This window comes from Scomber japonicus, chromosome 3 (genome assembly GCF_027409825.1).
Source record: "Scomber japonicus isolate fScoJap1 chromosome 3, fScoJap1.pri, whole genome shotgun sequence".
Lineage (NCBI taxonomy): Eukaryota > Metazoa > Chordata > Actinopteri > Scombriformes > Scombridae > Scomber > Scomber japonicus.
In genome coordinates, this window is record NC_070580.1 from 38,958,474 (window position 1) to 38,968,370 (window position 9,897).

The 9,897-nt window shown below is 41.2% G+C and overlaps 1 long non-coding RNA gene across 1 annotated transcript; it reads right to left on the reverse strand.

Annotated features, from left to right (window-relative positions):
- Positions 1-7,081: 7,081 nt before the first annotated feature.
- On the reverse strand, positions 7,082-7,429 carry LOC128355692 (uncharacterized). The gene is made up of 3 exons (XR_008321141.1): positions 7,373-7,429; positions 7,194-7,281; positions 7,082-7,116 (listed from the first exon to the last, which is right to left on the reverse strand). It is a non-coding gene; the product is annotated as an uncharacterized LOC128355692 (long non-coding RNA).
- Positions 7,430-9,897: the final 2,468 nt, after the last annotated feature.

The window sequence follows — 9,897 nt, forward strand, 5'->3', positions numbered from 1 at the left end:
AAAACCTCACAGTACTAAAGTCACCAAATATTACTGTAAATCTTTGTCAACCAACTGTGGATCAGACAGTTAAGTTTAGATTTGACCTGAACAGAGAGATTGCCAAACCACGCTCACATGCCAAACTTGATGATACTTTCCAACACAGGCTGATAAAACAAAACCATAAGCTTCTGGTCAACCCCAAAGACCCTGAGTCTGCGTAAGAAATATAATCTTTGCCGAAGACAAGAGCACAACATATCAACAAGAACTTCCCAGTTAAACAGACTATCCAAGTGAACGCCCAGATATCTGTAACCAGCTTCCAAAACACACTTCACCAGTAATTAGAACACTATTTTAAGCTTTTACTGCATACATGAACACTTTTACAAAATACAAACAATAACACATATAAACACATTTGCTTATTTACATTATATAAAATATTACATCTGTATAACATGGTGCATTGATTTGAATGAGCAGCTATTAACAATTAACACATAGCTCCACACTAACTCTGATGCTCACTCCCTCATAATCTAAAGTGAATCTACACCCACATGTGGCTGAGTAGTTGTTTCAAAGCAGATGTTCAGAAGCTTCAATACTAACAGATGAAACCACTGATAGTAAAGCCGCCATTCTGTCTCATTGTTTACTGACGGGAGCGAGCAAAACTCTGTCGCTCCATTTGAATTCAGAAAGTTTCTATCATACAGTTTTCTACCTTAAACTTGGTGTGAAGCTCATCAGAGAGGTTTAAAATGTCCTTAGTGATACGTTGAGACAAGTTTACACACATGAATAACCTGCTTTATAAAAGGAAAAGCAGAGACAGACAATCATCAACTCACTGAGAGCTGGATTCATCATCACACTGATCATCGTTGCTATATTGTGATTTCTGATGTTCCAAAAACACTTAGAAATAAGTCCCAGTGTGCCGGCAGTCCATCACCTCCCTGCTCCTTCAGCACCCGGCCATCGTGGTCAGCCATATTTCCTGTGTTGCTAGTAATGGTGGTGAAAGCCATTTGTCACAACAAGTTCACAGTAGCTGCAGGAAATCTCAGAGGAACAAAAGAGGATGTCAAGAAATAAATGATTGCCACCTTGATCCCAGCTGGCCACCAATCTTCCCCTCACCACTTCTCTGAAACCTGTGGCACCGGCAGGCCTCCGAAATCCATACATTTCAAATGAAACAGTCATTGTTCCCTGAGATTAATACGTCTCGCCGGTAGTAATACAGGAAAAGCTTGATGTACCTGTCAGAGCCAGGCAGAAAAATACATGACAGAGGAAAGAAACACAAGTTTGAAATGATCTTTGAGTGGAGGAGCTGTGTTCTCGCCTCGGGTTTCATCTCTAACATTACAGCCGAATGAATGAAATTAGGATTTAATATGGATTTTATTTGTTACTGCAAGAAATTTCAAACACTGTTTTTGTAATAAAGACGCCTCAGATCTGACAGTGTAAGCAGTAAATATGATCAGCATATGTGCAGTTATTATAAAACCAGCAGAAACAGGATGAAAAGTTGCAGCTAATTAAAAATAATGAGCTGTTAAAATCGTCCCTGTAACAGCCGGATGATAATAGATATATTAAACTGACTAACGCTGAAACACATGTGGTGAACAGGTGATGTGTTTTATACAGGAGACAGCAGCAGGATGTTCTGTCTTAAACAGCTTTATATTCTTTTTTCATTTAAATGTTCATTGTTCAGGATAAAACTTTCTTATAAAAACTTCAATAAAATTACCCGTTCACAAAACACAGGAGGCGTAACTAGGGGCGACTAGCCATTGCAGCTCTAATTAATTTAACTCAGAGTCTTTATGCAGACTACAGTTCAGTCAGGAACACTCATCATAGATTAAATCATTTATTGCAACAAACTTGGTGCTGGAGGCTCCACACTAAGCTGCTCCCTGGATTAGCTAGCAGCATGCTGAGCTAAAAACAGGGAGCGCAATTCAAAACCCCTCAAACTAACAAGGAGCCCAACACCAAGCACAGTGAACGCCTGTGCTCAGCATCAGCCTGACCTCAGAACTCATACATGAATTCGGATGCAGCAGAGGCCATTCTTGTCACAACTGGACTAGGACTTAAACCTAAATGCACGACTCTGAGACAAAGTACAAAAAGCAAAAACAAAAAGTCACTCTTACAGAGGAATAAATACTCAAAGTACACAAATAAAAATCACTCGCCGAAAGGAAAAACCTGTAGAAACAAATATCACTCTTTTGAGGAAAACCAACAAAGTAACAGCACAAAGACAAAGTATCAAAATATTATTAAGCAAGGCTAAAACATCAAGGCAAAAAACGTAACACAGAATTCAAAACCTGACTTGGAATTGATAGAGATTTTAATTATGCAGCTCATACATCAATGCAGAGAGCAGACAGGAGTCCAGGATGTCTTGTATTGAAAAGGTTTATTTACTTGGCCAAGGAGAAGTGAATGAATGATCAGTACGTTATGTTCTGATGCCCCTTCAGTTACTGTTTCTCAGGGACGTGCACATGATTATAGAGAGGCAGGGGCTCAAAGTCAGAAAAGGGCAGAATGTGCCTGCCGATTTTTTTTTCGGTCCTTTACATAATATAGAAATTAATGTAGGCTAAAATTAAATAAATATAGTGCTAATAGAAAGCTAACTACTTAGCTGTGTGTCCTGTAGGTGAAAGTGATATGAAATTGCCATTTCTTTTGTGTCAACAAATTATTGTCAACATGAGTAATAATACAGCTTATATCCCCAGAATGCTGAAATTACTATATTATTATTATTATTATTATTATTATTATTATTATTATTATCATTATTTTTTTAGCCCCAGTAGTAGCAAAGTCACAATAAACTTTATATCTAAATCTCGGACCTGTAGTGAGGGAAATCCGCCGTAAACAGGGTGTATTCTATTTTGAAAATTAACCCAGTGTTTTATTTTGTATTTTGTACACGATTTCCTGTCCCGCACGATCTGCTCTGTGATTGATGCGCCGTGCTCCGACGTCCAGCAAAAACAGAAGCTGACACATTGACTAAAATAGAGCGTTTTTCTGAAATATTACTCATATTTAAACACGTTGAATAAGTGGATGGCGACTAGTTAGACCATAACTCACAGGTTCAAGTTGCTCCACTGTCACGTCTTCTCAGTTGCCCCCGTCTCTCTCTCTCTCTCTCTCTCTCTCTCTCTCTCTCTCTCTCTCTCTGACCGAGCGGAGCCGCAACGGATAAAGAAGCAGCGGCTCAACACACACAACAACCCCGTATTACAATAAAATGGGTACGGTAGAATACCGTGTAGTCTTTGTACCGCCGTTTTTCTTTTACATCCCTAAGAGGAATTTATTAATGTTATTTAAAACAAACAAACAAACACACACACACACACACACACACACAGAGGGCACTTTTTAATACGAGGCAAAAAGGGCAGGGGCTCAAGCACCCATAGGGCCCTATGTGTGCACGTGCCTGCTGTTTCTGTCCTCCGGGACTTTAAACCACACAGATAATAACACAGGTTGATGCCCAAATATGGTCAGATCCAACACATCTACAATATACAGAATTTAGTCTACTGGTCTATAGACAAAACATTGCTTAGACCTCACTCAGGATCTTTGTCCTACATCCAACACTATATCAAACCTCTGACTCCAGCTGCCTCTACCCCATTCAGGGAAAACAGTCAAACACATATCTGACCTCGGCTGCTATAGCAACACTATCACAATGCCTCCTGTTTTCCCCAAAAGGAGCAGACTCACTGCTTACCACTATCTCAAGGAGAGACAGTGTCTAAACCAACATTTGGTGAGGCCTTGCTATGACCACAGAGCCTAGTTTGACCCAGAACATATTAATGATTGAAAATCCCCCAACAGGAATAACGTGGCTGGCTCTCTGATAACGAGACGAACCGGCACAGGACGAAGGGAAACGCAGACTATGGCTGTGTCTCAATTTGGACCCAACTGCGAGGCTGCATCCTCGAAGGACGCGGCCTTTGCGGCCTTCGAAGGATGCAGCCTTGAGGAACCTCCGAAGGACGCATCAACCGTTGTGAAATGAGACGGTCTAGCCTTCGAGGCATTTCCTGGTTGCGTCACCAGCTGTTCCCGCCCATAAGACGAGAAAGACGTCTCGACCGACACACGGTGAAAAAGCTGACAAAATTATAAGAGAGAAGAAAGGAGAAGAAAGAAGGAAAGGAGAAGAAAGAAGGAAAACACACAAGAAAGACAGAAAGAAAGAAAGAAAGAAAGAAAGAAGAAGAAAGAAGGAAAACACACAAGAGAAAGAAGAAAACTGACAAGAAAGTAAGAAAGAAAGAAGAAGATGACGGACATTGAAAAATGTCTCATTTTGTTGTTGACAAACTTTTTAATGGAGGAAGAGGAGAAGCTCCGCCAGCTCCGTCTCCGCCGCCGCCGGCTCCATCTCCGCCGCATTTTATTATATATTATGCAGCTAAGAGGGGACCGAGAGGTAAACCTGTTATTTGAACCCACAGTAATGTTATCATGCTGTTATCGTTAGCTGGTTAACAGTTAGGGTAATTAACATACCAATGCAATACCTTAATGCTAGACATATAAACTGTAGATAGGCACATAATGCCATATAACCTGAACAATTCATGAATAGTTAAAGAACCCTGACCATAATTTAATATTATTTTGGCATGAATCAAAACTAGATTGCGAAGCCTAGATAGACTGATAAGTGGATCGATATACAGGTTAAGCGTTATCTATCAAAGCTCTGAATTGAACTAGAATTATCTTTGAATGACTCTACTGGAATTATAACTGGAATTATCTTATTAACCACAATTATGTAGCTATTGTTTAATTAACCATTTTTCTTCTCCTGTTCTTCCCCTCCTTTCTCAATCCAGACCAGACATCCCTACTGCAGGATCAACCTGGCCGTGCCTGTCCTGGACAGATTTCTTAATAATGGAGACACCAGGCAGGATTTTAGGCTGAGCAGAGAGTCCCTGGCAGTGCTGCTGAACCTTCTCCACCAGGATCGGAGACATGGATGGGGTGCCACAATAGAGACCTTGGTGTTCCTCTTCTGGCTGGCGAGTGGGGCATCATACAGGGTGGTCTCACGGGTGTTTGGGATGCCTCGTTCCACTGTCCACCGCATCGTCCACCGAGTTACTGGGGAGGTGGTGGCCATTCGCCACAAGGTCATCCACCTCCCAAAGACTGCTGAAGACCTGGCGGCAGTAACTCGTGGGTTTGCAGGGCTGGCAGGACACAGAGCCTTTTTAAAGGCTGCTGGAGCGATCGACGGCTGCCATGTCAGGATCAAGCCACCAAGCGGCCCTGATGGTCACTGCTACCTGAACAGGAAAATGTTCGCATCAATTATCCTTCAGGCAGTTTGTGACCATCAGGGCCGCTTTGTGGACGTGTACGTGGGCTGGCCGGGGTCGGTGCACGACTCCAGAGTACTCCGGCACAGCCCACTGTACACACAGGCGGTTTACCCTCCTCCAGGGCACTTCATCCTCGCAGACAGCGGGTACCCGTGCCTCCAGCATCCACTCCCCCTCATCACTCCCTACAAGCGACCACTGCAAGGTGTGGGACCCCAGCGCTTTAATGCCCATCATTCCAGGGCACGCTCTATCATTGAGCGTGCCTTTGGAATGATGAAGACCAGGTTCCGGGCCATCTTCTTCAAAGCGCTGGAGGTGCATCACACCTTTGCGCCTCAGGTACGTCATCACACAACAGGATTCTACTTTACCTTTGAGTAGGCTACTGAAGTGAATCACAATTAATGAATACGTTTTTTACATTGCAGGTCATAACAGCATGTGCCGTCCTGCACAACATTTGCCTGGGGGTGGGTGACATCATGCCCCCAGAGGATGAGCTGCAGGACGCCATGGAGGAGGATGAGGGGGAGAGCGGCCTGGAGGCCGCCAGTGGTGCTCTGTGGCGGGACCAGCTGTCTGCGGAGGTGTCTGCCCTGGAGGAGGTTATACCAGACCACGACTATCTTTAGTTGGCAAGTAACATAATTTTAAAGCCATTATTCCTATTTAAAGTGTTTTGTAGATAGTTTTGTTTGTTGTAATAACTTTATTTTTGTTATTATATTATTATATTACAATTCTTGCCTCTTTCTCAAAAATTCTTAGTGACATGGCAGCCGTCGATCAATTCAGCCCTGCAAACCCACTTGATGGACGATGTGGTGGACAGTGGAGACCAGACCCCCAAACACCCTGAATACCAGCCCAGATGATGTCCCACTGACCACAGAAGACAAGGTCTTCATTGTGGCATCCCATCCAGCCCAGCAGCACTGCCAGGGAGTCCTGCTCAGCCTATTACTGTAAATAATTGGGAAATTGTAATAATAAAAATAACATAACAATCTGTAAATAGTTCTTTCAGATGTAATTCTGTAAATAGTTCAATGTTTCATCACTTGATAATAAAACAAAATATGTAATCCCTTGTTCTTCCTGAACAGTAGCACTTTATACAACCCTGTTATGAATTGTACTGAAGTTGTAAATACTAAATGGAATAGACAACGTGTAACAATGAACAATATTTTTTATTTAATGACAACATAAAACATCAAACTCTTCAGAATCAAATAATAAATAAAGAAATCATAAATAAACAGTCATAAATAAAAATCAAATACATCTATAGATTTATTTATTTCTCAATGACTTTCTCCAGGAGAGAGAAGAGCCTCTCCATCCTTTCCTTCGCCTCCTGCTCCCTCCTCTCCTCTGCCTCATCCTGCCGCCTCATGTCCTCCTTTAAGAGGTCAAGGAGGTCATCCTCCCTCCTCCTCTTCCTCCTGGGCCCTGGCTGGTCCCTGCTGGTCCCTGGCTGGCTCTCCTCCTCCTCCTCCTCCTCCTCATCGTCATCCTCCTGGTCACCCACTGCGGCACTTGGCCCTGGTGTATCCTCACGGATGGAGGCAATGAGGACAGGGGGGGCAATAGATGGCCTCTGCCCCAGTACCTCATCCATGAGGACAAACCACGGCCAAGTGCCAGCAGTGGACTTGCCGCTGGTCCCCTCTCCTGTCCCTGGATATTTGCAATCCTAAGGCAGTGGAAATCAATCATGTCAGCAATTTTCAGCAAGAGTATTTAGTAACAGCAAACCTGTAGGCTACCTACTTTATATTTTCTTTTTAAATTGTCCCATTTTTTTTTGGCCTGGTGGGGCTGGACCTTCCCCTCCAGGCCAATCTTTTGTAGTATTGCTCTAAACACAGAGGGAAGCAAGAGCAAAGGTAAACACGAGATCACATCAACACAGGGATGCAAACATTTACAAAAATGGACATCAGCCTTACCTCCATCCCGCCGTGGCGGAGTTTTTGGCCCCCGTAAACAGGTGGTCATTCTCCCCACGTTCCTTGATCAGGAGCTCGGTTTGCTCCTTGCTCCCTAAAACAAAAATGAGACAAAATGTAATGTGAAACATGTTTTTTTTTTACCATGTCAACAGACAAAAGGGTTCTAATATAGCTAAAGATTATCATAATAATGATAATAATGAAGTGTAACATATAATAGTGATAATCCCAAACGTAGCTCTGTCTTAAAATCTATTATATTTGTTCATCTTACTCCATATATATATATATATATATATATATATACATACATATACATACATATACATATATATATATATATGTATATACATATATATATATATATATATATATATATACATACATACATATACATATATATATATATATATATATATATAAGTCAAGTAATGAAATATAAGTGATTATTAAAAGTATAAAAGTCTAAGTAGTAATAAGTACAAATGATTAAATAAAACAAACCAATACTTACACTTGAATGAAGAGTCCTCAGCTGTTGGTGTCCCCATTGTTGTGTTTCGCGGTACTGAACAGCGCCGCGCAAAGGATCTTGGGATATGGGAGGCCGCGAAGGATAGTAGCGATGCATCCTCGAAAAAGAGGGAAAAGAAGGCCGCATTTCAAGGCTGCATTTGAAGGACTCTTCGAATTGGGACAGCCTTCGCGCGGCGTGGTGACGTAATCGGCCTCGAAATGCGCACTTCGAGGATGCAGCCTCGCAGTTGGGTCCAAATTGAGACACAGCCTATATATACACACACACACAAGGTAATGGGAAACAGGTGGAAACAATCAAACCAGTGGGAAACACACAAGGGGAAGGAGGAAGTTACCTGAAACGAGAGAGGAGAGTTAGATTTCAAAATAAAACAGGAAGTCACGAGACAGACAAAACTAAACTTAACGCTTCTTCTTGGACATGACATTTCTCGTGTTATGAGATCTAGCGGTGTCGAAGCTTTCATCAAAGTTTAATGATTAGTCAAATGTCTTTTGAGGCTGCATATAAATATTAAGCTAGATATACCTATATGGTATTAAAATGCAAGTGAATGAAGTTTGGAAATCAGTATAGAAAGCTGCTATTGAAATATTGGAATTTAAATTTTGGCATCCAATTATTGTTTATGCGTATGCGTGTGTCGTTTACATGATTTCTTATATTTCGAAGGCAGAAAGAGAGATAGGATTGTTGCTGTCTGACTTCAGCTTTACAGACTGCTTCTGAGAGGGATGTAAGCATTCAACCTGAGATATAAGTTAACAACATGCAGCATTTATGATCACAGTACTTCAGAGTCTTTAACATTCAGACGTTCATAACATTCAGGTCTGAAAGAAGCTTCAGGGTTAAAATGAATCTCAGAAACAAAAAAATAGAAAAAACAAATCAAACAAATCAGAAAATCCTTTTTTCTTTCATCAAATATGATCTTAAACTAAAGAAAAACAGAATAAACAAACATTTCTCTGCATGTTTGTCTGCAGTGTTTGTTTTAGTGTGTGTGTGTGTGTGTGTGTGTGTGTGTGTGTGTGTGTGTGTGTGTGTGACAGTAATCCTTCATTGTCATTCATGGTCATCGTCTGCTCTCAGTGAGGCAGCTTCTCTAAATTGATTTGTTGTACCAATCTCACCAGAACATAATTGACCATCAGACATTTGGACCAAATCTCCTGAAAACCTCGGAGGCAGCAGCTGAAATCCAATCGTAGTCCTGAGGAGCCGTTCCTCTGTTCCTCTGCAGCAGATAAGCAGGAAAAAACAAACACTTTCAAGCTTACAACTTCACTTATTTTAACTTGTTATTGCTGATCTCATCAGTCGTCCTGTAAAAGCTGACGTCGTTTTTACCACAATGCTGTAAAGAATCGACTAAATGTCATGCAGCATATTTCTGAACAAAGAGAAGAAGGCTGATGCGGAAATCACGTTATGTGGATGAATGAAGCTACAGTTTGTTGGGGCTTGGTTAAAGGTTTAGTACTATAGTGTGGCACCAGCCTGGAAAACAAAGCACATTGCTTCAGTCTTGTCAGATATACTGAGCTATGAATTTGGATCTGTGGTTAATAATGAACTTAATAACCAAATAATTATATCTATAACAAGAGAGAGAACTCATTCATTTGCAACATTAAAGAGACAAATCACACAATCTAAATCTTAGTAAAATGTAGTGGAAGAGTAAAAACACTAAGCAGCACTAATCAGCTCTCTTTACTGAGTTTATTTAAGGTGAAGGGAGCTTAGTTTCTGGATGTGACACAGCTAGATATCTACTGTGGAAGACTAGCTGTGTGGAAATTAAAGACTTTTGGGAAATTGGGAATATTCATTTCAGCACAATTTCAGAAAATAATGAATTTTCTGAAATTGTGCTGAAGTGAATATTGCACAGTTATGAATAATTGCCAATGAAATCCTGCCTCACACGGTAAACCATCTTATTGGTGCTTGGTTAAAGGTTCGACTAGTCAAT